The sequence below is a fragment of the Vigna unguiculata genome, chromosome 6 (genome assembly GCF_037176805.1).
Source record: "Vigna unguiculata cultivar grain cowpea cultivar isolate G323 ecotype 2 chromosome 6, ASM3717680v1, whole genome shotgun sequence".
Classification (NCBI taxonomy): domain Eukaryota; kingdom Viridiplantae; phylum Streptophyta; class Magnoliopsida; order Fabales; family Fabaceae; genus Vigna; species Vigna unguiculata.
Genome location: NC_140797.1, coordinates 23538786 through 23545111, shown reverse-complemented (window position 1 = coordinate 23545111; position 6326 = coordinate 23538786). Strand labels below are relative to the sequence as shown.

General features: G+C 36.2%; 1 pseudogene; it reads right to left on the bottom strand.

Annotated features, from left to right (window-relative positions):
• Positions 1-2540: 2540 nt before the first annotated feature.
• Positions 2541-4940, bottom strand: LOC146885657 (uncharacterized; annotated as a pseudogene).
• Positions 4941-6326: the final 1386 nt, after the last annotated feature.

Here is a 6326-nt window from a genome sequence, read left to right as displayed (position 1 = left end):
AAGCACAAACACAATTTGGTCAGCCAATTTTCCAAAGCATTGGGCCCTTATTTAAATAAAAGAAACTGCATCAACATGGCGCATTAGTCATCCTCCATTTGACCATATGCAATTCACATCATACCCTCCTTCTTTGAGAAGATTTGTCCCGAATCTTAAGACACCAGTTTTAATGTAAGTTTATTATGATCTTGTGAAGGACTTTATTTTTTCACAACTTGAAACCAATTCTCTTCTTCCAGGATCAAATTCAACTTGATATTTGTTACTTTCCAATGGTTGCAATCCGTCCATAACATTTCTTGGCAACAGTACCCCACCTTGATATGTAACAATAAATAATTCCATGCATTGTGTTTGACGAATTTGCTTAGTATCGACGGACCAAATGCATAATAAATCACTATGAACAAGCTTCCTTTTTAAACATGGAAGTTGGTGTGTTTCATTCACATGCTTATCCTTTTGTTCCTGTAAAATGACTTCACAAACTATAAAAGGAAAAACATTGACGAATAAACTTTCTCTAGTTCCATTTCTTTTTTTTTTTTTTGCCTTCCTTCTGCAGTTTATATTACTTCTTTTTCTATTCTTTCTTTTTCTGTTTTCTCCTTCAGCCTACGTTGATCCTTACTGACTTGTCTTGGTGTCATAAATTTATACTTCATTTGATGTCCCTCATGCCTCAAATAAAGGGAACGTCCATCAAGATGGAGTGTTTTAAAACGAAGCCATGCCCATCCCAAAAGAAGATGACAAGAGTCCATGGGAGCAATATCACATAATACTTCTTTCACACATTGCCATGTATTGAATATAGTCCATGCTTGATCCGGATGAAAGGTTACTGGTAAGTGGAGTTTCTCCACCAATCTTTGGCTCAGAATATTGTTTTCGCTTCCGTAATCGAATGCAACTAAACATGGATGGCCTTCGGTTAAACACTTTGTATAATAAACTTCGTTTCCTATTCAAAATCTAGATAGCCAGGCTCTGAATACCAAATGATGTGAAAGCACAGGGTTCGATTCGTTTGACTGATCTATCATTGGTTAAATGCTAACATGCAAGAAATTTGAGAAATTATTTAAAACGAGAAAATGGAAACATAAAAGAAGATGGAATGGAAATTGATAGACATCACACTTTCAAGAATGGAACATAAGCCTAAGAGTTGAAACACACAAAGGGATGAAGGACCTTTGATTAAACTCATGGATTCTTGAATCACTCAAGAACTTAGGAGAATCACTCTCACTAAGATAGATGAGATAAAACTCGTCTATTTTCTCAATAAAACTCAGCTTGCCTTCATTGATGAAAATGGTTCAACTTATATAGGAGCTTTAACCATCAAAATTATAAAAGACACATAAATTTCAATTACAACCCGCTTAAAGCTATTAATTAATGATCCACTCAAACTAATTACGATCCGCTACTTAATGCTTGATTGTAACTGAATTTAAAGCTACCAAAAGTCATCCACAAACTTTGAGAAAAGGTCCTTTTAATCTTCTAAAGGTTGGTTCTTAAGTTGGCATATGGACCCTTATTTCAACTTCAAGATAAAGCAAAACTAAAGCCCATTAATTGGTTAAGCACAAACACAATTTGGTCAGCCAATTTTCCAAAGCATTGGAGCCTTATTTAAATAAAAGAAACTGCATCAACACGGCGCATTAGTCATCCTCCATTTGACCCATATGCAATTCACATCATACCCTCCTTCTTTGAGAAGATTTGTTCCGAATCTTAAGACACTGGTTTTAATGTAAGTTTATTATGATCTTGTGAAGGACTTTATTTTTTCACAAGTTGAAACTAATTCTTTTCTTCCAGGATCAAATTCAACTTGATATTTGTTACTTTCCAATGGTTGCAATCTGTCGATAACATTTCTTGGCAACAGTACCCCACCTTGATATGTAACAAAAAATAATTCCATGCATTGTGTTTGACAAATTTGCTTAGTATCGACGGACCAAATGCATAATAAATCACTATGAACAAGCTTCCTTTTTAAACATGGAAGTTGGTGTGTTTCATTCACATGCTTATCCTTTTGTTCCTGTAAAATGACTTCACAAACTATAGAAGGAAAAACATTGACGAATAATTTTTCTTTAGTTCCATTTCTTTTTCTTTTTTTTTTTGCCTTCCTTCTACAGTTTATATTACTTCTTTTTCTATTCTATCTTTTTCTCTTTTCTCCTTCAGCCTACGTTGATCCTTACTGACTTGTCTTGGTGTCATAAATTTATACTTCATTTGATGTCCCTCATGCCTCAAATAAAGGGAACGTTCATCAATATTGAGTGTTTTAAAACGAAGCCATGCCCATCCCAAAAGAAAATGACAAGAGTCAATGGGAGCAATATCACATAATATTTCTTTCACACATTGCCATGTACTGAATTTGATCCATGCTTGATCAAGATGAAAGGTTGCTGGTAATTGGAGTTTCTCCACCAATCTAGGGCTCACAACATTGTTTTCGCTTCCGTAACCGAATGCAACTAAACATGGATGTCCTTCAGTTAAACACTTTGTATAATAAACTTCAGCAAAACAGCCCCAATACCCACATTTGATGCATCACACTCAATTTCAAAAGATTTTGCAAAATTAGGCATGGCAAGAATAGGTGCATTAGTTAGCTTATGCTTGAGGGAAGCAAAGGGCTCCTCTTGTTTCTCTCCCCATTTAAAACCCACATTCTTTTTAACAATTTCATTTAGAGGTGCAGCCAGGGTACTAAAATCCTTAACAAATCTCCTGTAAAAACTTGCTAAACCATGAAAACCCCTAACCTTACTAACAGTCTTAGGTGTAGGCCATTCTTGGATGGCCTTGACCTTTTCCGCATCAACTTGTACACCTTTAGCACTCACAACAAAACCCAAAAACACCACATGATCAGAATAAAAGATGCATTTTTCCAAATTGGCATACAATTTTTCTTTTCTAAGAACAACCAAAATAGATTGCAAATGCTCAACATGCAACTCAAGACTGGTGCTATAGATCAGAATATCATCAAAGTACACCACAACCAATTTACCAATAAACTCTCTTAAAACATGGTTCTTTAACCGCATAAAAGTACTAGGTGCATTTTTCAAACCAAAGAGCATAACCAACCACTCATACAATCCATATTTAGTTTTAAAAGCAGTTTTCCATTCATCACCTTCTCTAATCCTAATCTGATTATAGCCACTTTTAAGATCAATTTTAGAAAACACACATGCACCATAAAGTTCATCAAGAAGATCATCTAACCTTGGAATTGGATGCCTATACTTGATGGTGATGTTGTTTATTGCTCTACAATCAGAACACATCCTCCATGAGCCATCCTTTTTGGGCACCAAAATCATAGGTACAGCACATGGCCTCATGCTATCCCTCACCCAACCTTTACTCATGAGTTCAGTAACTTGTTTTTCAATCTCTTTGGTCTCTTGTGGGTTGCTCCTATAAGCTGGCCTATTGGGCAAAGCAGCTCCCGGAATGAGATCAATGTGATGCTTAATTCCTCTCAAAGGTGGCAAACCATCAGGGACACTTGCTGGAAACACATCTTTATAATCCTGCAAAAGGGACTCAAAACTAGAGGGCAATTCAAATTTGCCAAATTGGTCAGAATTTGAAATTTGATTTTGACAAAACAATAAGTAGAGGGGCTGTCTTGCGCAAAGCACCCTCCTTACCTCTCTTTCTCTTGCTAAATAAACTTGCTTACCCTCAAATGTTTCATTTTCTCTCATTTTCCTGTCAAGTGTTTCACTCTTTTTCTTTTTCCTTTCAAGTGTTTCACTCTTTCTCTCATTTGCTAACTTTTCTCTCATTTTTATTTGATCCTCACACACCTCTTTAGGAGACAAGGGTTTGAGGACCACTTTTTTATCTTGATACATGAAAGAGATTTTGTTAGTGAAACCACCATGAATGGCTTTAATGTCATACTGCCACGGTCTTCCCAAAAGAATATGGCTAGCCTCCATGGGAACCGCATCACATAAGATCTTATCTTCATATTTCCCAATGGTGAAAGAGACTTCAGCTTGCTGTTTCACTTGGACTTCTTCTCCTTCACTAAGCCAATGAAGTTTGTATGGCCTAGGATGTGGTTTAGTGTCCATGTTCATTTTTGACACTAATCTTGAACTCACCACATTGGTACAACTTCCTCCATCAATGATTACCAAACATACATTACCATTAACTGAACATCTTGTATGAAAAATATTCTCCCTTTTAGATGCATCCTTGGCCTTGACTTAACTTCCCAGCATCCTTCTAATCATGTATAACTCTCCTACATTAGGTTTCAACTCGTCATCACTCTCTTCTACCTCTCCATCATCATCATCAGAATCGCTTGTGTACTCCCCATTATCCTTAAGAAGAACGGTCTTCTTTGTAGGACACTCATAGGCATAATGTCCCATGCCCAAACATTTAAAACATTTCACTTCTCTAGTCCTCTTTGGTGGATGTTCAGGTTTCTTTTGAACAATTTTTCCTTCATTAGAAAGCACTGAATTGCTATAGGAGGCAACACCTTCATTCTTTACTCTATCTTTCCAGTTTGAAGAATTGAAATTGGTAGAACTCTTTCTTGTTGTACTCTTTCTTTTAATATGTTGTTCTACCTGTATGGCTTTATGCAATAGATCCTCCATCTCCACAAACTCCTGCAACTCAACAACATCTCTAATATCATGATTTAATCCATTAAGGAAACGTGCCATAGTTACCTCAGGATCTTCTTCAATTTTTGCTTGGATGATAAGAATCTCCATCTCCTTGTAATACTCATCTACTCCCTTGCTTCCTTGAGAAAGTCTTTGTAGTTTCAATTGTAAGTCCCTATGGAAGCTAGAAGGTACATACTGCTTCCTCATGACCCTTTTCATCTCACCCCAAGTGTCCACCAAAGGCTCCTCATCTCTAATCCCCTGTCTTTGCAACTTGTTCCACCAAATTAAAGCATAATCAGAAAATTCAGTTGCTGCAAGCCTTACCTTTTGCTCCTCACTATAGTTATTGCAAGAAAATACATGCTCAATTTTGAGCTCCCACTCCAAGTAAGCTTCAGGATCACTCCTCCCCTTGAAAGGTGGCACATTCAACCTTACTCCTTCTATTCTCCCTTCATTCCTTTGTGGCCCTCCTCCTCCTCCTCTTGGTGGGGTTCTATTCTCTAGTTGGTCCAACCTATCATGAAACTCATCTTGTTGTTGCTTCATCAACCTCTCCAAATGTTGAGATAATGCAGCAATTTGCATCTGAATATCATTCCTTTCTGCCATGATTAACAAACAGATCAAGGTAGCAAGAACAAAATATATATATGGTGTTTGAAAATTTCCTCACCCACTCAAGTGTTTGCACTCACAGATTGGCTTTTACTAAAAATAAAACACTCTTGCCTTTTACCACTCAAATTCTCCTTGGTTTCTTAGGCAATTCAAGAGATTATGGCCATAACAAAGAACAATTCTCTAATATGTGCAGCGAAACGCTTGTAAGTAGACAAAGAAAGGTTAACAAAGAAAAAAAGAGGCCAAGAAAAGTAGGTAAAAAGAAGGAAATCAGCAACAATCCTTCAATAACACCAATATATTACCTTATAAAAATTGTTACGAGACATGAATCATTCGGCCCATTTTTTTTATCATAGTTTCAGTACAATTACGAATTGCTGTAACTATTTTCTTTTTTTTAATTTTTAGAAGGGCCTAACTTTTGCAATGATTCAGCACAAACATAAATAATACAAGTAATAAGGTAATGAATTGGTAAAATAAGAAAGAAGGAAGGATGTTACCAGTTTGACGTTCAAACCCTTAAACCGAAGCTCTGAATACCAAATGATATGAATCTCTTTGCACAAGGGCTAACTTAGGATTTTTTTTCTTTTAGGGTTAGAACCAGTTATGACCACGAGATGTTTTGTGGGCAGAATTAGATATTCTTTTGAAAATTGGGTGAAGAAGAAAGTAATAAGGGGTGAATCTAAAAGTGGAAGGAAAGAATCGCTCTTTCCAAAGGAGGCAACACACAAAGGATGGCAAAATCCTTTGATACAGCCAAGGGTTCTTGAATCACTCAAGAACTAGGATAATCACTTTCACTATTAGATAGAAAATTGAATTTCTGAACAAAACTTAACTTGATTTCATTGATAAGAAATGGTTCAGCTTATATAGAGGCTTTAACCATTAGGGTTACAAAAAGACCATTAATTGTTATTATATCCCGCTAATGCTAATAATAAACCAATCAAGCTAATAATTGTCCACTACCTAATGGCT